This window comes from Rattus norvegicus, chromosome 10 (assembly GCF_036323735.1).
Source record: "Rattus norvegicus strain BN/NHsdMcwi chromosome 10, GRCr8, whole genome shotgun sequence".
NCBI classification, from domain to species: Eukaryota; Metazoa; Chordata; class Mammalia; order Rodentia; family Muridae; genus Rattus; species Rattus norvegicus.
The window spans coordinates 77,672,609-77,698,783 of NC_086028.1; the positions used below are offsets into that span (position 1 = coordinate 77,672,609).

At 37.2% G+C, this 26,175-nt stretch overlaps 1 long non-coding RNA gene across 2 annotated transcripts in view; it reads right to left on the bottom strand.

The window, feature by feature from the left end:
• Positions 1-26,175, bottom strand: part of LOC120095175 (uncharacterized) — a 60,194-nt gene that overhangs the window by 19,229 nt on the left and 14,790 nt on the right. For both annotated transcript variants that reach the window (XR_005490422.2, XR_005490423.2), the window contains exons 2-3: positions 10,124-10,229; positions 6,915-7,108 (exon numbers count right to left, since the gene is read on the bottom strand). This is a non-coding gene — a long non-coding RNA (uncharacterized LOC120095175). The remainder of the gene's footprint in view (positions 1-6,914; positions 7,109-10,123; positions 10,230-26,175) is intronic.

Here is a 26,175-nt window from a genome sequence, read left to right on the forward strand (position 1 = left end):
TGAGTGGGTGACCCCATCCCTCAAATCAGGGTCAGTCTATCAACTGGAGATAGTCTCTTCAAGTTCTCTCTCTCTTCTGTTGTGTATTTGGGGTAATGTCATCCATCCCCACTGGGTCCTGGGAGCCTCTCCATTCCTGGCATTTGGTAATCTCTAGTTGTTGTCCCCCCATTCCCCACCCTCTGCTGCCACATATCAGTCACCTAGGCCTCTGCACATCAGTCATCCTGTCTCCTCCCACACGTGATACTTGTCCCCTTTCACTTCTTCTCTCCTGCCCCATCCAGGAACCTCCCTCTCTCTGCTTCCCGGGATTATTTTGTTAAACCTTTCTAAGTTGAATTGAAGCACCCATACTTTGGTCTCCCTTCCTGTTAAGTTTCATATGGTCTGTGAGTAGTACCTTGGGTATTCTGGGCTTTTGGCCTAATATTCACTTATCACTGCATTCTTGTGTGTGTGTGTGTGTGTGTGTGTGTGTGTGTGTGTGTGTGTGTGTGTGTTTGTGTGTGTGTGTGTGTGTGTGTTACCTCACTCAGAATGATGTTTCTAGTTTCATCCATTTGCCTGTAAAATTCATGAAATTCTCAGTTTTAGTAGTTAAGTAATATTCCATTCTGTAAATGTACCATATTTTCTGTGCCCAGTCTTCCATTGAGAGACATCTGGATTGTTCCAGCTTCTGCTATTAGAATTAAGGTGTCTATGAACATAGTGGAGCATGTGTCCCTGTTATATGTTGGAGTACCTTTTGAGTATATTTCCAATAGTGGTATAACTGGGTCTTCAGGTAAAACTACTTCCAATTTTCTGAGGAAACACAGAATGACTTCCAGAGTGGTTGTGGCAGTTTGTAGTACTACTAGCAATGGAAGAGTGTTCCTCTTTCTCCATATCCTGCCAACATTGCTGTCACCTGAGTTTTTGATCTTAGCCATTCTGGATAGTGTAAAGGGGAATCTCAGGGTCATTTTGATTTGCATTCCCCTGATGACTAAGAATGTTAAACATTTCATTAGGTGCTTCTTGACCATTTGAGATACCTCACTTGAGAATTCTTTGTTTAGCTCTGAACCCCATTTTTTAATTGGGATATTTGGTTTTCTGGAGTCTAACTTAATAAGTTCTTTGTATGTTTTGGATAGTAGCACTCTATCAGATGTAGGATTGGTAAAGATCTTTTCCTAATCTGTAGCCTGCCGTTTTGTCCTATGGACAGTGTCCTTTGCCTTACAGAGCATTTTAAATTTTATGAAGTCCCATTTGACATTTTTTTATGTTAGAGGCTAAGCTATTGTTCTGTTCAGGAAGTTTTTCCCTGTGCCAATGTGTACAAGGCTCTTTCATTATTTTTCTTCTCTTAGATTCACCACATCCCGTTTTATATGGAGGTCCTTGATCCACTTGGATTTGAGCTTTGTTTCCAGAGATAAAAATAAATCAATTTGCATATTTCTACATGCAGACCTCCACTTAAACCAGCAACATTTGTTGAAAATGCCTTCTTTTTTCCCACTAGATGGGTTTTGTTCTTTGTCAAAGATAAAGTGCCCAGAGGTGTGTGGGTTTATTTCTGGTTCTTCAATTATATTCCTTTGATCTACCAGTATGTCTCAGTAACAATACCATGTGGTTTTTTATCACTATTGTTCTGTAATACAACTTGAGGTCAGGAATGATGATTCCCCCCAGAAGGCCTTTTATTGTTGAGTATTTTTTCCTCTCCTGGGATTTTTATTATTTCAGATGAAGTTGAGAATTGCTTTTTCTATCTCTGTGAAGACTTGAGTTGGAATTTTGGTGGGGATTGCATTGAATCTGTAGATTGCTTTTGATAAGATGGGTATTTTTATTATGATAACCCTACCAATCCAAGAGCATGGGAGATCTTTCCAACTTCTTGAAGTCTTCTTTGATTTCTTTCTTCAGAACTTAAAGTTCTTGTCATACATATCTTTTACTTACTTGGTTCGAGTTATACCAAGACAATTTATATTACTTGTGACTATTGTGAAGGGTGTTGTTTCCCTAATTTCTTTTTCATCCTGTTTATCCTTTGAGTACAAGAAGGCCACTGATCTGTCTAAGTTAATTTTTACATCCGGCCACTTCTCTGAATATCAGGTATAGGAGTTCTTCAGTAGAAAAATTTTGGTTGCTTATGTATACTATCATATCATCCAAAATTAGTAATAACTTTACTTCTTCCTCTCCAAATTTTATCACTTTGACCTCCTTTTGTTGTCTAATTGTGCTAGCTAGATAAGGTTCATCTATCTTGTTGATTTCGCAAATAAACAGCTTTTAGTTTTATTGAATATTTGTATAGCTCTCTCTGTTTCTAATTTGTTGATTTCAGCCTTGAGTTTGAGTTCCTCTTAGTTTGTCTGTTTCTTCTTGTTCTAGACCTTTCAGATCTGCTGTTAAGATGTTGCTAATATAGGATCTCTCCAATTTCTCTATGAAGGCATATTGGACTGTGAATTTTCCTCTTAGCACTGTATTTATTGTATCTCATAAATTTGAGTATGCTGTGCTTTCATTTTCATAAAATTCTAAAACAATCTTTAATTGTTTCTATACTTCTTCCCTGACCGAGTTACGATTGAATAGAGAGTAATTCAGTTTCCATGAGTATCTGGGCTTTCTGCTATTTTTGAAGACTAGCCTTAGTGATAATCTGATAGAATACATGGGATATTTCAATATTGTTGAAACTTGTTTTGTCTGTAATTATATGGTCAGTGTTGGAGAAGGTACCATGAGGTGCTGAGAAGAACGTATATTCTTTGGCTTTAAGGTGAAATATTCTGTAGATACCTGTTTAATTCATTTGGTTCATACTTCTGTTAATTTCACTATGTCTCTGTTTAGTTTCTTCTTTTACAATCTTTACATTGGTGAGAGTGGAGTGTTGAAGTCTCCCTCTACTATTGTGTGATGTTCAATGTGTGTTTTGAGCTTTAGTAACTTTCTTTTACAAATATAGTTGCTCTTGAATTTGGGGTGTAAGTGTTTAGAATTGAGAGATCATCTTGGTGGATGTTTTCCTTTGATGAGTATGAAATGTCCTTCTCTATCCCTTTTGATAACATTTCATTTCATTGAAAGTCTTTTTTTGGGAGGGGGCTATCCAAATGGCCACCCCAGCTTGTTTCTTGGCACCATTTGCTTGGATAATTTTTTCCAGCCTGTTACTCTGAGGTAGTGTCTAGCTGTATCAATGAAGTGTATTTCCTGTATGAGGCAAAATGTTGGGTCCTGTTTATGTATCCAGTCTGTTAGCCTATGTCTTTTTATTGAGGGATTGAGTCCATTTGATATTGAGTGATATTAAAGACCAATGTACGTTGGTTCCTGTTACTTTTCTTGCTAGAGGGTATTATGTTTGTGTGGGTCACTTCTTTTAGGGTTGTTGTGAAATGATTAATTTCTTGATTTATCTTGGATATAGTTTCCCTCCTTGTGTTGGAGTTTTCCTTCTATTATCTTCTGTAAGGATAGATTAGTGGAAAGATACTGTTTAAATTTGGTTTTGTCATGGAATATTTTGGTTTCTCCCTCTATAGTGATTGAGAATTTTGCTCGGTATAGTAACCTGGGCTTGCATTTATATTCTCTTGGTGTAAGCATGAGATCCCTCCAAGATCTTCTGGCTTTTAGAGTCTCTTTGGAGAAGTCTAGTATAATTCTGATATATCTCACTTTATGTATTACTTGGCCTTTTTACCCCCCCCCCCCCGCTTTGAATACTTTTTCTTTATTCTGTGTGTATAGTGTTTTGATTATTATGTGATATGAGGAATTGCTTTCTGGTTCAATCTATATTGTGTTCTGTAGGCTTCTTGTATATTTATGACCATCTTTTTCTTTAAATTAGGGAAGTTTTTTCCTATGTTTTTGTTGAAGATGTGTTTTCCTGCCCTTTGAACTGGGAATTTTCACTCCTATTATTCTTTCATTGTGTCCTCAATTTCCTGGATGTATAGAGCTTTTTGCACTTTGTGGATTTTTTTTTTTTACTTTTGTGTCAATATCTTCTATGATATTGTCTACACCTGAGATTCTCTCTTCTATTTCTTGTATTCTGTTACTGATGATTGCATCTTTAACTCCTGATCTCATTCCTAGGTTTTCCATCTCCAGGGTTGCTACCCTTTATGATTTCTGAACTATTTCTGTTTCCATTTTTAGATCCTGGATGAATTTGTTCCATTCCTTCACTTGTTTGGTTGTTTTCCTGTATTTCTTTAAGGGATTTATATGTTTTCTCTTTAAAGACTTCTACTTGTTTACTGTGTTATCCTGTATTTCTTTAATGGAATTATTTATGTCCTACTCAAGGTCCTCTATCATCTTTATGAAGTGGGATTTTAAGTTAGAATCTTGCTTTTATGGTATGGTAGGGTATCTAGGGCTTGCTTTGGTGGGAGAACTGGGATCTGATGCTGCCAAGTGCATCAGTTTCTTTTGCTTATGTTCATATTATTGCATATTATTTTTTTATATTAAACAGGTACCTAAGTTCAATTTTAAATGTATTTGTTCTTGTAATTAATAAATTGTATTTCATATTTTATCACACAAACTATTCTCTATTTTACATATTAGCAAAGTGAATAATTTAATTTCCGAATTTGGTTTGTTTTATTGTAGTATTGTAGTTTGTAAGTTTGTTATATTGTAATATTGAAGAGAGAACATAATACGACAGACGTTTTTATTCCATTATCCATGAAAAAAATAAGAATGAATATTGATATCAGGCTTGGGCCAATTAGCAATTTAGTACCATTTCTGCTACTTTAATATATATGCAACCTTGTGATAATGAAGGTATATGCAAAAACCACCTGATAGTAGACATGTAATATGTTTTATTATCTGCCCACCTTCAATTACAATCTTGGGGGGGTCAGCAAATTCTTAGAAAACCTATAGTCTTTCTATGTCTGACATTGCCAGACACTAAGACACAATTTCCTACAGGTCAACCACTTTATAAAACCTAAATATGACAAAGACATATGTACTTATGTTAACCTGAGTAATGGATTTTTGTTTGTATATTTAGTTATGTTTATGTATTTCACTGGAAATAATCCTCAATTTATATTTTCTGTCATTTCATGTCATGCCATTCATTGCGTGACAAATTTTTGGCATTTTTAAAAATCTATAGAAACTCATTCTATGTGTGTGTCTTCCTGGATCTTTATAGCTCTGAAATCATACACCTGGTCTCACTATTGTACACTGCTTGCTGATATAATTATTTCTAAGTCAAGACCACCTTCTGTGTTTTTATTAGAGAACATGAAGTGTTTTAATCAAAATATGACAAATCTGCAGGAAAGACTCAGACAACAAATTAATATGTATTTCTTCTGTGGAACCACTAAACACTCTGCTAACACAGCACGTTACCACCTCCAACACACACACACACACACACACACACACACACACACACACTCACACACACACAGACACACACACATGCATACACACACAGACACTCACACACACAGACATACACACACACACACACACACACACACACACACACTCACACACACTGGCCAGAAAAAAATACAAGACAAGCAAAAATGATCAATCAAAGGTACCTATCTGCTTGATCATTCAAAGTATTGTGCCTTAAAAACCATGTTAAATCTTAGTATATTAATAAACAATAAAAAATTATGAAGTTTTCTATTAACTCTTCTTTAAACAAATACACTTTAATATTCTTCCTATGTTCTCAATGCCTGTCAATATATAAATCTGACCTAACAGAATGTGTCTTATATGTATGTACTCCTGGGCCAACTTTCCTCAACTTTATAGGACAAATGTTCAGATCAGCAAATATTCCTACCTCTGGGCCAACTTTCTTTAACTTTACAGGACAAGTATCCAGATATAAAGCCTGGATTCTCTCCATTAGCTCATGTAGATTTACTGACTTTTACAACTTGGCCTGTAGCCACTGGACTTATGCTTCTGAGCCATGGGGTCCCTTGCAGGCTGTTCTAATGTAATTTAGTCTAATTGGAGACAAGACAGAAGACTGCAAAGGAAAGGGGAATTCGGTTCCCATTTGGATAATCTTTCTCTACCAGGCTTTAGGATAGACAGTGTTCTGTTTCTGCTAAGGCCCAGTTCCAAACAAGTAATGGCTTCCAGTAAATCACAACTCATCTTAGAGTTTTGGAATGACAGCGGCTTCCACTTACTGTTGGTGGTTTAATGTATCTCACATTTTGACCACTGTTCATCCACAGAACTCACTTTATTCTTTTCATTTGGAAAATTCTGAGCCTCAGCTGGTGTCCTCAAGACAAGAAGATACATGGCTAAAGGAATTCTTCCTATAGGTAGCTGTGTTAGGTCTTTCGGCACACTTGATGTAATTTAGTTATATTTCTTAACATTTTGAGCAAGACGTTTATATATTTACTATAGAGGTAATGCACAAGAGCCCATAGCTAAGAAACACAAAAGCTTATGTTCAATCTATTTTTCCTTATACAAATTTATATTAGACTGACCTACTTATTAAGTAAAACTAAGAGAAAGAGATGGGCATGGTTAAGAACAAGTGCAGAAACTTCTGGCAATCATGTTCCAATATATATTCTCTGGCATTTTAGTGTATTTTATCCAAGGCCAGAATTCATTTTGCCTCCCCTCCCATTTGAACAATTATCCCTGTACACTCTCATCTTTCAGAGATTTTTCATGATATGGTCTTTCAACTCTTTTTATAGCTTAGTTTCCACATGGTGTTTCTTTTGTCTTCTCTTAGTATTCCATAAAGTTGTGTGACTTGTGCCTCCTTGGCTAATTTCAACCTCTCTAGTGTTCACTTGGTTCTTATTTGGTACACAGTGTCATAAAGCTGATCTTACCTGGGCAAGAGTGAAGGAGGTCATTTGGATGGGAGATCACTCATTTATGACTGATGATGGCATGTCAAGAAAATTATTCAGGTGATATGCTCTGACCTTCTCTTGATTATCCAGGGCTGCTTCTGCAATAATTCCACCAAGATGTGTCAGAAGACACTGCAAATACGTTCTGGGTAATCTTCTGTGCCCCGGTCCTATATTGAACAGAACTTCTCCATTTTAGCTAATTGTCCATAAAGGCCATGTAAGCATTCAATCAGAGTGCCTATTGTCACTGTCATAGAGTAACTTTGCAGACATTTGGTTCTTCCCTTCAAATACTTTTAACACTGTACAAAGGATAAAATTGAACTTAATAGAATAGTTGTAACAGAATATATTTCCAAATATATGCTGACTTAAGTATTTATCACTTTATTTATTTTGTACAGGGGGGTTGTTGTGTGTTCATGTATGTGCAGCTGTAAGGTAATGGTTATGCCCATTTATGCGTAGGTCAGAGGTCATTATCTAGTTGGTTTTTTTCAGAATCTCAATGCAACTGAAACTCGCCTCATTAACTAAGATGGCTTGTTACCATTCCCAGAATGTCTCCTCCCTGCCTATCCCCAGTCAAGACTACAAGTATGTACCTGACTTTCTACAGTGACTCTATGGATAGAACTCTGTTCCTCACATATATATGATAAGAACTTTAGTAGTCTCTCTCTCCCTCTCTCTCTCTCTCTCTCTCTCTCTCTCTCTCTCTCTCTCTCTCTCTCTCTCTCCCCAACCTGGAGATAAGCTATTTTATGACTACTCAGGTCCTATATGCTACAGAGGTGAGTAATCATTTATGTAGTAAAAGAAACCCAGAATTAGATTGAAAATAAAACAAAAGACCAAGCAGCCATGTTTGCATACATTATTTTTGTTTACAGATTAAGACTATAGTATATTCTTTTGTAAAAGCCCTGTGGAAATTTTATTTGTTAAGTTTTCACTGAATGTATAATCATCCACCCTCATAATCAGTGCTAAGAATAAAGGAGTGAAGGAACTAATAATAAAGGCTGTGCTTTCAATATGAAATATACAATAAATCATAAACATTTATAAATTGTGTGCTTTTATCATTACTACGGAAATGCTATATGAGTTGTAGAACCCTGCTAAGGAGAGGAAAGGAAAATATCAAATCAATGTACACTTGCTGTAATGGGACTGAACTATGTGTTTTCTATCATTTTGATATAGAAATGTTAAAAATAGTATGTTGTAAAATCCCACTCTTTCTTTGTTCTAGAGGCAGAAATACATAACAAGTGTCAGCTGACTGTATGAGAGAATAAGGTTCCTTGCTACTTATGCCTTCCGGAGTTCACCTTTGCTTGTGGATCCACCCTCAACTTTTGAAAGGCAATAGTGTCCTCTTCGCCAATCTCTTTATATTTCTCTCTTCACCATCCCATACCCTTCCTGCCTGCAAGAATCACTGTAGTTAAGTCTGAAAAGCTAGTTTAGTCTCAGTTATTCTCCCAATTCAAATTTCGTAATATAGTTGACTCTATAATTTATAGAATGCTGTTTAGCATATAAAAACTTTCTTGAGTTAGGATAGGATACCTCTGTGGGCACTTGGTTGCTTTTAATATATCATAAAAAGTAGATTATTAAAATAAAGAGATCAGCCTATGCATATATGGGAAAGAATTTTCTAATCAGAAAGAAATTATTATAGACCTAAGGGTGACACTATACTCAAGTATTTTAGATATAGACACTGGTGAGTGTTTTGTGACACTATTCCTGGGAGATATAAGCAAATATCTACTCACTCTTGATACAACACCAACCACAGATCAGAAGGATTATATCACCAAACATGGTGAACCAGTAAATTATTCATGGTTATTTACAGTAATGTGGATAAGGGGTCACATACAGGAGAAAGGATTACTCAAGGGCAACTACATCAGTAAAGCCCAGGATGAGCCAAAACTCACAGAAGCCAGACCCCTCATCTCTGTGTTTGTCTTGCAGGTATCTTGATGGGACACATAGTTTCTTCACCCTCAGCACTTCTTTTTTTTTTTAATTTTTTGTTTCTTTTATTGGATTTTTAAAATTTACATTTTAAGTGTTATCTGATTTCCCAGTTTCTCATCCAGAAACCCACTATCCCATCCTCACTCCCCCAGCCTCTATGAGGGTACTCACACAACCACCCACTTACTTCCTCCTTCCCACCTTGACATTCCTCTACAGGGCTCCTCTTCCCATTAGTGCCTGACTAGGACATCCTCTGCTACATATGTGGCTGGAGCCATTGGTCCATCTCTGTGTACTCTGGGGATGGTTGTTTAGTCCCTGGGAACTATGGGGGTCTTGTTGGTTAATATTGTTGTTCTTATAGGGTTGGAAACCCCTTCAGCTCCTTTAGTCCTTTCTCTAACTCCTCCATTGGGGACTCTGTTCTCGGGTCAATGGTTGGCTGGGGGCATCCGCCTCTGTATTTGTCAGGCTCTGGCAGAGCCTCTCAGGAGATAGCATATCAGGCTCTTGTCAACATGTACTCCTTGGCATTAGCAATATTATCTCAGTGTGGTGGCTGTATATGGGATGGATCCCCCAAGTGGGTCAGTCTCTGGATGACCTTTCCTTCAGTCTTTGCTCTACACTTTGTCTCCATATTTCCTCCTGTGAATATTTTTGTTCTCCCTTCTAAAAAGGTCTGAAGTATCCACACTTTGGTCTTCCTTCTTCTTGAGCTTCATGTGGTTTGTGAATTGTATCTTGGGTATTCCAAGCTTTTGGCCTAATATCCACTTGTCAGTGAGTCCATACCATGCATGCTGTTTTGTGATTGGATTACTTCACTCAGGATGATAATTTCTAGTTCTATGCATTTGCCTAAGAATTTCATGTAGTCATTGTTTTTAACAACTGAGTAATATTCCATTGTGTGAATGTACATTTTCTGTATCCATTCCTCTGTTGAAGGACATCTGGGTTCTTTCCAGCTTCTGGCTATTATAAATAAGGCTGCTATGAACATAGTGGAACATGTGTCCTTGCTGTATGTTGGAACATCTTTTGAGCTGGGTCCTCAGGTAGTACTATTTCCAATTTTTACCCTCGGCACTTCTTACTGCTTAAATAACCTTAAGGAAGAAGGAGCCTTGAGAATACAGAAAGTAGAAAGGACTCACTAAGACTAAGATGCTTACTTCTAGAATCCCAGAGAGCTTCCCTTTATATCTTCCTAAGTCTTGACAAGCTTCCATCCAAGGTAAAATGTTTGAATTTGGAGGAAATTCCTGTACAACACTGGCCCTGCAAAATGTCATAAGAAAAAGAGAAAAAGTGGTAGGAGACATGATCAGTGAATAGGTTTTCAAATGAAGGAAATAATTGGGGAGATTTTATTGACATATATGAAGGGGCTCTAGGAGAGATGATATTTTCCTGATGGTCACAATGATGCCTTCACTTCTTCATGGAGAATAGTGAGACCAGAACGAGAGAGAGTGATACATGATTGTAATCTAAACAGTTGCATGGAAAAGCAGAGGGATCATGAGTAATATGACCATCCTGGACTGCATGGAGAGTTTGAGGCCAGCCTTTTCCACATAGAAGGATTTCATCAATCATTTATAGGCGACAGTTAGATAGGTAGATAGATAATTAAAGAAAACAAACTGCAAAAGTTAGATCATTACTTTTTAATATCCATCCTAAAATTCTCAGGGATAAAATGATCTTATGTATTGTAAGAATCATTTGCATAAATATCCTTGAGACCTATTTTGATAATTTGTATGAATCAATTTTCCTGAATTTTAACATCTGACGCAAAAGCTTGTTTTGTTTTCTGTCAATGGCATTCACTTGTCAAAATTCAATTTTCGTCATTCTTAAATTAATGTGGATATATCACTGAAGAAATATTCATGAAAAGGAGATTGAAAGTACATATAATATTAAATCATAATTCAATAGTGAGGACAAGCTAACTACATAAGGAGAGATTTTTGAACCAAAAATTAGAAAAAGTGTTAGATCATGAACTTTAAAGCTTCAAAAACTATCTTAGTTCCTTGACAATGTTCTAGCTTCCTTCTCCAGTGACCAGAGGAACAAGCAGAAATTGAACAGGAAATTTGCAGGGTAGAGCTTAAAGTAAAGCCCAATCAGCGCATTCAGACTCAAGTCAAAGGGTTTTACCCTTGCAACAATTTGCAAACAAAATGCTATTATACAGTGTGAAGTAAAATATTTATAGTATTAAATTTCAAAGAATACACTTTATTTATAGTGTTCATAAGTTTGAAAATACAGACTTTCATCTCACTTATTCTTATTAATATTTACTCCATGAACTAAAAAATGAATATAAAAAGGGTATGATTTTGCTATTTGAAATTACTTTATCATTAATGTACACACACTTGGACATTTGTAACAAACGACACTTAATGAATCCTCTTCTTCTTGATATAAAGAAATTCGTGAATCCATTAGAAAATTCTATACATATTCACTTGTAAGTGGGAGTTAGCTATAAATCAAAGAATAATCATGCTATCATGCTGTAATCCACAGACCCTGAGTAGCTAAGTAACAAGAAGTGCTCAAGCAGGGATACATGAATGTCCCTGGGAAGGGAAGATAGAATAGACTTTACAGATAGGCTGGGGGTAAGCAGGGACAGGAAAGGAGAAATCAACTGTAAGAAAGATAGAAGAAGAGAGTTCTTAGAGACAACTGGAATTTAGGTCATTTCATGGGTGACGTAGAAACCTAGTGCAATGGAAATTTCCAAGAGTCTACAAGAATGACTTGCTAAAACTCTTAGTAATGTGAGACATAAAACCTGAACTGGCCTTTTCCTGTAAGCAGACAAGACTTTCAGTGGAGAGATTGGGACACCAACCCAGACACAAAAACTGAATCCTACAATTTGTCCTGCCTTGGGTAAAGGTGGTATAGAAATTGTGGGAGTGGCTAACCAATGACTAGTGCAGTTTGAGACCTATGCCACAAGAGGTCAGATACCCCTGACATTGCCTGGAGAACCAGGAACCAGGGGCCGAATAGTCCAGAGAACTTGGATAGAACCAAACATGACTCTTAAGGAAAAAATAGGCAATGAAATTATTCCTATGATATTCTGCTATACTCAGATTGGCATCTGGCCCCATTGTCATTAGAGACTTCATACAACAATGATGGAAACCAATGCAGAGACCCACAGAAAAACATTAGGTGGAACTCAGAGAACCCTGCAGAAGATAAAAAGGAAGAATCGTAGGAGCCACAAGAATCAAGAACGCCACAAGAAAACCTACAGATTCAAATAACTTGGATTGATAGTGACTCAGAGACTGAACTGGCAATTTGGTAGCCTTCATTATTGTGACCTAGGCCTACTACATATATGTTATAGTTTCGACTAGGGGACATCTCTGACTCTTTTGCTTGCTTCTGGGACCCTTTTCATCCTACTGCATTGCCTCTTATGGTCTTAATATCAGAGGAAGTGCCTAGTTTTATTGCAACATTATGTGCCATGTTTGGTTAACATCCCTGGGAAGCCTGCCCTTTCCTAAAGGGAGACGGAGGAAGAAAGGATTGTGAAAGAGAGGAGGCAGATGAGAAGGATGAAGAGATGTGGATGAAGGAGAAACTGCAGTCAGGATGCTATATGAGAGAATAAATAAATAAGAAAATTCTACCACATTCCTCACACATCTAGGCATGGTAGGTCACATCTGTGTTAATAATCCCAACATTCCAGAAACTGAAATGCAAGAAAGAGTTCCATATAATCCAAGCAGACTGAGTGAGGGACTGAAAATCTCCCAAAGAATTATATAATGCAAATTGTTTAAAGCATATCCAAAAATGTCCATCTCAGCACTGCAAATTAAAGCAATAAGATTCTCTTTCAACTACTATATAAGCAAAGTTTTGGCCAAATTATATTATGGAAATATGTTTTGTATAAAATGAGAATTCAAAATGCTGTTGAGGTTGGAACTTTTTCCCTAGTTTTCCTGAAAGCTACATAAAATATTCATCTCATTTTATATAATGTGTCCCTTTTTGTAATATATCCTAAGGGCATACTCAAAAGAGTACAAAAAATATTTATATTCAGTGTTTGCTTCCTGGTTGTATGCAGGTAGAAAGGGGATTATAAGGATGTGGAGATTCAAAAATAGAACTATTCTATAAAACATGTCAAACAAAGATGATGGCATTTCATTCAGAAAGCAGAAACATGGAGATGTCAGTTTTAAATACAAATTTAAGCATGCAAAAAGAAAAATGTGTATGAGCAGATCGAGAGGAGATATGATACACTTTTTACTGACGTGAGGATGCTTGTGGTGTGAAACACTGATACAGGTTTAACAACAGAGTAAACGACAAAGCTCACACTACCCATGGCAGAATCACTCTTCCTTGTCACACCTTGGCATTGTTATAAGGATCAAGGGTAGAAATGAGCCACAAATAATATAAACATGTAGAAGGGTTTGTAAAGTACTCTGTAAGCATAAATTATTTACAGCACATATAGGATGTAATTTGATACACTTAGGCTGCCATCTCACTACCAGTCTAACTACGGGACTAAAATTTGTGACTAATAATCTCTTTGGATGACAAATTTTGAATTTTGGAAAATATCAAATTTATATTGGAAAGGAAATACTAGTTTTACAGATAGATTCTAACATGCTGGATGATGGTGTATGAATAAAAATACAAAAATTAAAAGCCCTTAATCAATACTATGGAAGAACTAAGAAAGTGCTGAAGGTAAACACACTAGGGGAATCATTAATTCTTCAAAAAGCAAATATTTAGTGATGTTCTCCTGCTAACCATATGTCTACAGGCAGAGTTCTGTCTTTGTTTCATCCATTCATGGTCCCACGTGACTGGAAATTGAAATTGCCTGATATGTACTAAACATTTAATATGTGTTGAATGAATTAATGAATGAATGAATGAATGCAGGTTGATTTCTATATGCAGGTGATGGCTAACACATGTTAGGTTAAGGCCATGATTGGACAGTAAAAAAAAAAAAATAAGGTGAGGACAAAGCTTTTGTAAGGCGGGAGGAAGGGGAAAGAAGGAGAATCAAGATGGAGATGGAGACAAATGACCCAGATCCAGGTGGTCTTGGATGACCCTAAGTAGTTATGTTTATTTCTTAGGAAATGAATATCTATAGGCAATTTTTTTCTTACCTAGGTGGGCGGTTTATATCCTTATCAATTGGTTGTGAGCTTATTGTTTGGATGTATTGTAGATTGAGAATTTAATATATAAATTTGATTGATAAATTACAGTTTACTGAGTCATGATTTCACTGGGTTGTTGGGAGTGTAAGCAGAGTCCATGGCAGGGAGCCATGTTAGGTCAGCCCATGCTGGACTTCTAGAGCCCTGATTTTACCAGGTGGCTAGGAACCAGAGAGTTTGAAGCTATCAGAGAGCTGCCAGGAGAGATACTACTTAGAGATAATTTATGGTGAGTTCCATTTCATAATCTAATCTTTCATCCTTACTGAAGCAACTCAGCTTTTCTTGGCTTCTGACTGAATTGTTCTTCCTTGAATCATGGGAACTTGGGCAAAATGTTCTAATCTTCTGGCTCCTTCTCAATCTCTGATTAGTTCTATCTTCACTGTATCTAGCTTGTCCTCTTTGTAACTTGTCTGTGTAAAACTCTTCCTGTATAACTACCACACACACACACACACACACACACACACACACACACACACACACACTATCCATTATATATCACCTTTTTTCTCTCTTACTTTCTTAATTAGCCTCTCTTTCTTATTCATGCAGTTACCATGAAATTTGGGTGTATCCTATCTCTGACCCATTCTGTTACATCGTTACATGACTTGTCACTTTGTTTGGCCTTCAATGAGACACTACTCTCAAGCATGGATGCTTCCTTATACAGACTAACCTTACCTTCATTGTTAAGGATCAAAGATGTGTACTAAAGCAGGGCTTGTACGCCAGGCAGATCATATGTTAATCAGGGGCATGTCTGCGTTCTGGCTGTACCATATCTTTCGATGTGATTCTTCAGAGACAAAACAGTATGCTACGGAATATATGTTATGTCCGTAGAATTTGCTGCACAGTTAACAGAGATACCTTAAATCAAAGTTGAGAATGGTATTCTGCATGAAGACTGTTCATCACAGAAGCCAAGAAAGAGAATAAGAAGCTGGGTTGTTTTCTCAGGAATTTTCAACTCACTATTTTGGATCTTTGGATATCCATCTCTCAATGCCATTCAATGTTTCTTCCTAAATACTGTTAGTTTGCTTCTTCAAATATACCGCACACCAAAGTGCTTTGTTATTGCCAGCTACGTGGTTAATAAGGAGCCATGTTTTAGACTGGGATTGATAGAGGCAAAAAAGAAAGTCTAAGAAAGAATATAGGCCTCTGTGGCCTCATGTTGCTCTTTAACCAGAACAGTGAAAGACATTGCTCTCTCCACAGAGGTTGAAACTATGTGCATATGCCTGAGGAGCTTGGGGTTGTACAGAGTGAAAGGGTGGACTTTTAAGATGGGAGGTTCCATCTGCAGGTCCTTTCCCCTGCAGTCTCAATGTAGTAGCTAGAGCAGTCACAGTGAGCCATTGTATTATCAGCTTTCCCGGGTATTAACAAACAACTTTCCTGTCTGGTACACTTGCGCCCTTTACACCACTAACCATTCAGTATGTATATATTGTAACATGTACAATGATACTATCTGTTGATTAAACATAATACATGGTTTCTGAAAACATTTAAGACTTAAAAGACACTACCTCGAGAGCAAATGATCTCTTGAGGTAAGCGTCACACATCAGACTAAAAACCAAAGCATTCACTGTCTAGTTAAATAGTGATAGTATTGCCACAGAGGCAGAAGGCAAACAAATTTACTGAAAATTCTAGAAGATAGAGCTCCTTGAGATTCCAATCTGTCTTCTTTATTGTATATGCAACTAGCATTTCAGGAAAATTAGATTTTAAGAATGAAGCACCAAAATGATTATTCTTCACCTAATGGCATTTATTAGAATTATAAATGGTCCTGACTTAGGAAATCCTGTCTTCCTAAAATATACCCAAGATAGAAGCAAGTTATATTGAAATTAGGGTAAAAAATTTCAAACCATTAAAATTCTAAAAAGGAGGGTTATATGTGGGAGTCCCTGTGTTATTTGAGGTTTTTCTCTACAATGCTTGTCATTTTCCTTCTTCACATTGAGGGAGGATAGAAGAGAAAAGGGAGGAAATTTATTATTTATTGAGTTCATAGGAAGCTTATGGAGCTCAAACATAAAACACTGTTCTTGGTACCTGCTAAAGCTACAAAGCTACAATGAAGCATAAAGAAAAATGCAAAGATTGCAATCACGTGATCAATTACCTTGTGGATAAAAGACTGACACCATCAAACATATTCTTATCGAAGGCTCCAATGTGCTTTTCTTCTACTTAATACAAGATTTACTATGCACAAGAACTCACAACACAAGTACCTGAACGCTAGTATTTATAGAAAACATGAATGCATTTTCCCAAGAATATTGTGTTGTATTAAATAATTAAACCCTGGCCCAAGGTTTCTACCCCATCTTTGGTTATTGAGTTCCCAGATTATACACATACACACACACACACACACACGCGCGCACACACACACTGAGAGAGAGACACAGAGAGAGAGACAGAGAGACAGAGAGACAGAGACAGAGAGAGACAGAGACAGAAAGACAGAGAGAGACAGAGAAAGAGAGACAGAGAGAGACAGATAGAGACAGAGAAGCACACAGAGAGAGAGAGAGAGAGAGAGAGAGAGAGAGAGAGAGAGAGAGGAACTTCAAGCTGTTTGATCTATCGATAACCCTGAGTTATTACTACATATTATGTTACATTTGAATTGCTCTTAATTCCAATTGGCCAACCCACATAGTAACACTGGTTTGTTGGGTCACCTAACCTATGATGACTTCTTCTCCATCCTGATCATTCTTCTTCCTTCTCTGACCCGAAGCCCAGGAAACCTAAACCCCAGTATGTAGTTTTTCCCCAGCTACTGGTTGTTGGCATCTTTATTGACCAATCACAGTTAACTGGGGGCCAGGTCACAGGGGATAGATGGATACTCCAGGTCTTAGGGGCCTGCACTTAGCATTACAATAGACAGGAAAAGAGAAAACTTCAACAATGTTGTTAATGCAATCAACCCATTTTAGTAAAAGTTAAAAGATACTCATTAAAATTTTGTTCATAGTGGCTTTTTCTGATGTAGCTGTAAGAACAGCTTAGAAATCTATATTAAAGCTTTCTGATTTTATCTAGTCCCTTGTTTTAGAAATCAGTGTGATAGTGTATTCAAGTGAAGGAATAAGGATTAACTTCAGGGATGTTGTGAACTTTGAGTACAGTTTGGAATTACATAACAACAACAAAACAAACAAACAAACAAACAAACAAATAAATACCTACTCCATAGAGGAGCCAGATTTTAGAAAACTTAATCCAACCAAGCAAAATACTTTTATTTGAGATTCTTATTCAGGACTGTGCTATCTCTGATACTTGTATTTTATACAGGCAGTAAAGAATAGTCATTTATTTTGTTTCATACTATTATATTTAAAACCCATACAGAATTCTAATATTTTATATGACACACACACACACTTAAAAGAGTTTAATCAAGGTTAATCTATACAGGATATAATATTCCTTAGAAACCATTGATTGACAAATAAAAAACCCAGTGGCAGATATAGAATATCTCTTCTACAGTTTTCTGAGATTGAATATACCATTAGAGAAGGATGACGTTTTTAATGAGCAAGGATTTTTTTCTTGTGTTTGATCTTAATTTGAGTTTAAGTCTTTCCATTTTATGTGTGCAATTTATTCTCCTTGTAAAAAGTGTTTTTTCCATGATTGTAAATCAAAAACAAATTGGAAGTGAAATAATTGTATTCCTATCTTTAACATCATACTATCTGTACAGATCAGACCAATTAAATCTTTATTTTTGTTTTGCATTTTAACATAACATTTGTGAATAAAAATCTACTGGTTTTGTTATGATTGTGACAAGTCATTTGGAGCTTTGAATGGTCTAATTTAGCTGTACTTTTTAAATGTATAGTTACTTTTTCTTTCTTTTTTGGCATTTTTGAAGTGACGCAAGTAATCAAAACATTTTGAAATAGCATTTAAACAATTAAGGTTTTAAATTTACCAATTTGTAGCATAAATATATAAGATAAACTAAAGTCACTTTCTCTTGCCTCATCCCAAGATTGTCCTTTCCTCGTAAGTAACCAAGGTGACACTGGAAAGGTGGCTTTTATTTCCTGAGATGAAGGTTTGAGGTCACAGTCATACCCAAGGTGTGTGAACACAGGCTTGGGATGAGCCCAGAACATTTCCTCCCCTCTTCTAACTATCTCTAGGCCTAGGGCTGGAAGCTTCTAGTCTCCATACAAAGTAATGTTACAAGTTCATTGATTCAATTTGGCTTCTCTTGCTTCCTCTCCAATTGTTCTGCCTGGCCTCACACTAGCTTTGGAAATACACTCTAATCTTCTGGCTCCTCCTTATTCTCTGGATTGTTCTGCCTTCATTTGTGTCTAGTTTTGTCTTTCTACAACCCTTCTCTGTAAAAGTATCCCAATGAAGCTGCCACACACACGCACCCAACCCCACCAACCCTCTCTCCTTATTTCTCTCACTGCTCTTAAGTAGCATTTCTTCCCTGTAACTTTCTTGCTTGAGTTGGGTTTATCCTATTTCTGACTCATTCTGTCAAATCTGTCTCTGATTCATCAATTTGTCTGTCCCTCAATTAGATGTCACTTTCAAATAGGACTGCTTTCTTCTACAAACTAACCTTACTTTCATCATTAGGGATTAAAGGTGTGTACTGTCTATATTTCAGTCAGATAACACTATAATCCAGGGCATAGCTGCATTCCTGCCAGATCATATAGACCTAGAAGGTCTTTGGATGTGATCACTTGCCAGAGCATCCACATTGCTGGATTAAAATTCCTCTCTATCTGTCCCCTTCCTGTTTAAACTAAAAACTGTACACAGGTTAACTTTACAATGGAAGCAATCATCAATTCCACAAATTTAACAGTCTGACTGTTCTAATGAAGACCCGTTGATGCAACAATACTTTATCACCGCCATCCTGACCATCTGTTTTTCAGCTAATGTCCCTTTCAGCCTCATGGTTTTGCAGGTTTTTAGTCTGATGAATGTTTTGTTTTGGCACCACAACAGCATGTCTGACAGAAGCACCCTGAGAGCCAATGAACTTCTTTTGGATTACAGTTCAGAGAACTCAGTTCATCAAAGTAGAAAAGGCATGGTGGTTAGAGTGATTTGATTGGATGTCAGGAGCTTATATCACAGCTTGTTTGTATCTCCATACATCTTCTACATAGCATAATTGTCTAGATGGACCCAGAAGTATACATTACTCTCAATACTGCCCTAATGACCTTCTTCTAACTAGTCCAGTTCCATAAGTCATAGTTCCCAAATCAAAACCTCCTGTGTGTGTGTGTGTGTGTGTGTGTGTGTGTGTGTGTGTGTGTGTGTAAGGGATTCAACATGAGGTATAAATTATGTTTCACATTCTAACCATAACAGTTACATAGCATAATATAATTGTTAAGTTTGAGCAATACCTGAAATTATATATACATTTAAGGCATTATGGAACTCCTTTGAAATCTGATAGATTCACTTATGTTTTATGTATTATTTAGTTAACTTACATGGTTACATGTATGAACCAATTAGTATGTTTCCATCATCTTTGTAGTTACATAGGTGAGGTTGTGAAAAGTGAACATTATTTAGTTACAAGATAGTTATTTTTGTAAAGGTAAATATTTTAAGACTTGATACCTTGTTATCTCATATAACTAATACAAATACATTTTATTTGGATGTCACAGCCACAGAATTTAGCATGATTTGATGCAGACAAGTAGTTATTATCTGTCATATCCCAATAATCTGGCATGTTCATGTTCACCAAACTTTGCGTAGAAACGGACAAACTTTATTTTGTATTACATAAACAAAACAGTAATGATTATAATTTCAATGTATATAACTAGATAAAAATTCATGGTGATGTGAATAAAGTTTCATTTTTAAAAAATTATTTACTGCACTAAAATAAAAACTATGTATATTCACATATTTTTCTGGCAATAAAATATTTCCTGTCTTTTCTTTTAACTGGAAAAATATCTCATACGATATATACTGATTACAGGTTCCCATTCTTCAATTCCTCCCACGTCCTCCCCGTTTTTTCACCTATCTAAAGCCACACCCTTTTTCTCTCTTATTAAAAGGTTTAATTTGTTTTTAAGTACTTGTACATGAATGGGCATATATACACATGGGTGGAGAGGCCTGAGAAGGCCAGAAGAGGGTATTGGACCCCCTTTACTGCTCATGGGCAGTTTTAATAACATTTAGGTTTGGGTAATAAAAACTGAAGCTCTGAAAATTAGTCCTCCACAACAAGGACAGAGCATTCTCTTATTAATATCTCTCTCTCTCTCTCTCTCTCTCTCTCTCTCTCTCTCTCTCTCTCTCCCTTTTCTCTCAAACTGAAGATGAATTTATGATTGTAAATTATATGGCATGCAATAAAATTGATGGAGGCACACAGTAGCTATCAATGCACAGAAAAGGATGTTCCCAGGTGAGCAATTGCTTGCATACACAGGAGGGAAAGTCTTGAGAAAAAGCAAAGCAAATATTCCAAGAAGCTTTCCACTTATTGTTGCTATATGCATATATATTTTTTCCAGTTTGTATAATGTTGCTTGTTTGTATGTTTTCAGGACTGACCATTTCCTATTGAATAACCATTTGGAGTGCTCTTCCCTGGAGAAGACTATTTCTCTTGCTCTCAATATTCCTTTGTTGCCTATAGATCTTTGAGTGGGGTTCAGGCCTCACAAACATGGTTATATCAATTTTGGAAAGGCATAGATTTCTCAAAAGTAGGTGCTACTCTCCTTGGCATTAACTGTGACCCAGTATACAAGAAAATAAACAAACAAGTTTACTTCCATGGCCACAATTTTTCTTCGCATGTATATCATAGGCATATCATATAGCTACTAGAAACTTTTTGGTTTGGACCAAATTAAATAAAAAACTAAGATTTAAAGTTGATGCTATTCTTTAAAATAGGTATAAGTGGATAGTTCTTTTGCCCTTCCCCTTGTGCTTGCTTGATAGCCTAATCTTTTCTCTCAGGAAATTTCCACACAGGTGCAAGAAGAGACTGTGAGAAAAAAAATGTATTCAAGTGACAAAAAAAAATTCTATTTTTTTGACTATTTTATTTTATTTTTTTATTTTTTTTATTATTAACTTGAGTATTTCTTATATACATTTCGAGTGTTATTCCCTTTCCCGGTTTCCGGGCAAACATCCCCCTCCCCCCTCCCCTTCCTTATGGGTGTTCCCCTCCCAACCCTCCCCCCATTGCCGCCCTCCCCCCATAGACTAGTTCACTGGGGGTTCAGTCTTAGCAGGACCCAGGGCTTCCCCTTCCACTGGTGCTCTTACTAGGATATTCATTGCTACCTATGGGGTCAGAGTCCAGGGTCAGTCCATGTATAGTCTTTAGGTAGTGGCTAAGTCCCTGGAAGCTCTGGTTGCTTGGCATTGTTGTACTTTTGGGATCTCGAGCCCCTTCAAGCTCTTCCAGTTCTTTCTCTGATTCCTTCAACAGGGGACCTATTCTCAGTTCAGTGGTTTGCTGCTGGCATTCGCCTCTGTATTTGCTGTATTCTGGCTGTGTCTCTCAGGAGCGATCTACATCCGGCTCCTGTCGGTCTGCACTTCTTTGCTTCATCCATCTTGTCTAATTGGGTGGCTGTATATGTATGGGCCACATGTGGGGCAGGCTCTAAATGGGTGTTCCTTAAGTCTCTGTTTTAATCTTTGCCTCTCTCTTCCCTGCCAAGGGTATTCTTTTTCCTCATTTAAAGAAGGAGTGAAGCATTCACATTTTGATCATCCGTCTTGAGTTTCGTTTGTTCTAGGGATCTAGGGTAATTCAAGCATTTGGGCTAATAGCCACTTATCAATGAGTGCATACCATGTATGTCTTTCTGTGATTGGGTTAGCTCACTCAGGATGATATTTTCCAGTTCCAACCATTTGCCTACGAATTTCATAAACTCGTTGTTCTTGATACCTGAGTAATATTCCATTGTGTAGATGTACCACATTTTCTGTATCCATTCCTCTGTTGAAGGGCATCTGGGTTCTTTCCATTTTCTGGCTATTATAAATAAGGCTGCGATGAACATAGTGGAGCACGTGTCTCTTTTATATGTTGAGGCATCTTTTGGGTATATGCCCAAGAGAGGTATAGCTGGATCCTCAGGCAGTTCAATGTCCAATTTTCTGAGGAACCTCCAGACTGATTTCCAGAATGGTTTTACCAGTCTGCAATCCCACCAACAATGGAGGAGTGTTCCTCTTTCTCCACATCCTCGCCAGCATCTGCTGTCACCTGAGTTTTTGATCTTAGCCAATCGCACTGGTGTGAGGTGTAATCTCAGGGTTGTTTTGATTTGCATTTCCCTTATGACTAAAGATGTTGAACATTTCTTTAGGTGTTTCTCAGCCATTTGGCATTCCTCAGCTGTGAATTCTTTGTTTAGCTCTGAACCCCATTTTTAATAGGGTTATTTGTTTCCCTGCGGTCTAACTTCTTGAGTTCTTTGTATATTTTGGATATAAGGCCTCTATCTGTTGTAGGATTGGTAAAGATCTTTTCCCAATCTGTTGGTTGCCGTTTTGTCCTAACCACAGTGTCCTTTGCCTTACAGAAGCATTGCAGTTTTATGAGATCCCATTTGTCGATTCTTGATCTTAGAGCATAAGCCATTGGTGTTTTGTTCAGGAAATTTTTTCCAGTGCCCATGTGTTCCAGATGTTTCCCTAGTTTTTCTTCTATTAGTTTGAGTGTGTCTGGTTTGATGTGGAGGTCCTTGATCCACTTGGACTTAAGCTTTGTACAGGGTGATAAGCATGGATCGATCTGCATTCTTCTACATGTTGCCCTCCAGTTGAACCAGCACCATTTGCTGAAAATGCTATCTTTTTTCCATTGGATGGTTTTGGCTCCTTTGTCAAAAATCAAGTGACCATAGGTGTGTGGGTTCATTTATGGGTCTTCAATTCTATTCCATTGGTCTATCTGTCTGTCCCTGTACCAATTCCATGCAGTTTTTATCACTATTGCTCTGTAATACTGCTTGAGTTCAGGGATAGTGATTCCCCCTGAAGTCCTTTTATTGTTGAGGATAGCTTTAGCTATCCTGGGTTTTTTGTTATTCCAGATGAATTTGCAAATTGTTCTGTCTAACTCTTTGAAGAATTGGATTGGTATTTTGATGGGGATTGCATTGAATCTGTAGATTGCTTTTGGTAAAATGGCCATTTTTACTATATTAATCCTGCCAATCCATGAGCATGGGAGATCTTTCCATCTTCTGAGGTCTTCTTCAATTTCTTTCCTCAGTGTCTTGAAGTTCTTATTGTACAGATCTTTTACTTGCTTGGTTAAAGTCACACCGAGGTACTTTATATTATTTGGGTCTATTATGAAGGGTGTCGTTTCCCTAATTTCTTTCTCGGCTTGTTTCTCTTTTGTATAGAGGAAGGCAACTGATTTATTTGAGTTAATTTTATACCCAGCCACTTTGCTGAAGTTGTTTATCAGCTTTAGTAGTTCTCTGGTGGAACTTTTGGGATCACTTAAATATACTATCATGTCATCTGCAAATACGTAAAAGAAACCTTACTAAAGCTCAAAACACACATTGCACCTCACACAATAATAGTGGGAGATTTCAACACCCCACTCTCATCAATGGACAGATCATGGAAACAGAAATTAAACAGTGATGTCGACAGACTAAGAGAAGTCATGAGCCAAATGGACTTAACAGATATTTATAGAACATTCTATCCTAAAGCAAAAGGATATACCTTCTTCTCAGCTCCTCATGGCACTTTCTCCAAAATTGACCATATAATTGGTCAAAAAACGGGCCTCAACAGGTACAGAAAGATAGAAATAATCCCATGCGTGCTATCGGACCACCACGGCCTAAAACTGGTCTTCAATAACAATAAGGGAAGAATGCCCACATATACGTGGAAATTGAACAATGCTCTACTCAATGATAACCTGGTCAAGGAAGAAATAAAGAAAGAAATTAAAAACTTTTTAGAATTTAATGAAAATGAAGATACAACATACCCAAACTTATGGGACACAATGAAAGCTGTGCTAAGAGGAAAACTCATAGCGCTGAGTGCCTGCAGAAAGAAACAGGAAAGAGCATATGTCAGCGGCTTGACAGCACACCTAAAAGCTCTAGAACAAAAAGAAGCAAATACACCCAGGAGGAGTAGAAGGCAGGAAATAATCAAACTCAGAGCTGAAATCAACCAAGTAGAAACAAAAAGGACCATAGAAAGAATCAACGGAACCAAAAGTTGGTTCTTTGAGAAAATCAACAAGATAGATAAACCCTTAGCCAGACTAACGAGAGGACACAGAGAGTGCGTCCAAATTAACAAAATCAGAAATGAAAAGGGAGACATAACTACAGATTCAGAGGAAATTCAAAAAATCATCAGATCTTACTATAAAAACCTATATTCAACAAAATTTGAAAATCTTCAGGAAATGGACAATTTCCTAGACAGATACCAGGTATCGAAGTTAAATCAGGAACAGATAAACCAGTTAAACAACCCCATAACTCCTAAGGAAATACAAGCAGTCATTAAAGGTCTCCCAACCAAAAAGAGCCCAGGTCCAGACGGGTTTAGTGCAGAATTCTATCAAACCTTCATAGAAGACCTCATACCAATATTATCCAAACTATTCCACAAAATTGAAACAGATGGAGCCCTACCGAATTCCTTCTACGAAGCCACAATTACTCTTATACCTAAACCACACAAAGACACAACAAAGAAAGAGAACTTCAGACCAATTTCCCTTATGAATATCGACGCAAAAATACTCAATAAAATTCTGGCAAAACGAATTCAAGAGCACATCAAAACAATCATCCACCATGATCAAGTAGGCTTCATCCCAGGCATGCAGGGATGGTTTAATATACGGAAAACCATCAACGTGATCCATTATATAAACAAACTGAAAGAACAGAACCACATGATCATTTCATTAGATGCTGAGAAAGCATTTGACAAAATTCAACACCCCTTCATGATAAAAGTCCTGGAAAGAATAGGAATTCAAGGCCCATACCTAAACATAGTAAAAGCCATATACAGCAAACCAGTTGCTAACATTAAACTAAATGGAGAGAAACTTGAAGCAATCCCACTAAAATCAGGGACTAGACAAGGCTGCCCACTCTCTCCCTACTTATTCAATATAGTTCTTGAAGTTCTAGCCAGAGCAATCAGACAACAAAAGGAGATCAAAGGGATACAGATCGGAAAAGAAGAGGTCAAAAATTCTATTCTTGATGCTACTCTCAGAGCTGTCCATTCTAGAATGCCCCAGGACTGAATCCTCTTCTATGTGGCAAAGAATCTCAGATTCATTTTCCACACCAGAAACAACCAAAGGGAGAAAATTCCCAAAATAGCAAAGGCTTGTACCTGATCTGTGTTTCTACTGTCACATCTGTTGCACTGTAAGCCTGGTTCCACAGAACTGGAACTTAAGTCCTATTAAATGCATTTTGTTTGTTTGACACAGTGTTGGAATGAAAAGAGAAAGAGAGGAGTGAAAGGCAGCTTTCATCTTTATAGTCCTTTTGGCCCTGAGGGCACCCGTATATCTAGCAATGTAAAATGAGCTGAGATCCACCGCCACAGGTAACTGGCTTGTACCTCATGGTCTCATAGGTTCTCAGTCTCTTCTTCAAAGAGGCAGACAATTAACGGTAAACTAAAGACCATTGCAAATAGTTGTATGAGTGAGAAAGAAATAGAAGACCCACAAGGGGACAGGAAGGGGGGGACAGAAGAGGGAAAGGGGGTGGGGGTGGGAGGAGAGGAGAACATGATCTGTTCTTTTTTTTTTTTTTTTTTTTTTTCGGAGCTGAGGACCGAACCCAGGGCCTTTGCGCTTGCTAGGCAAGCGCTCT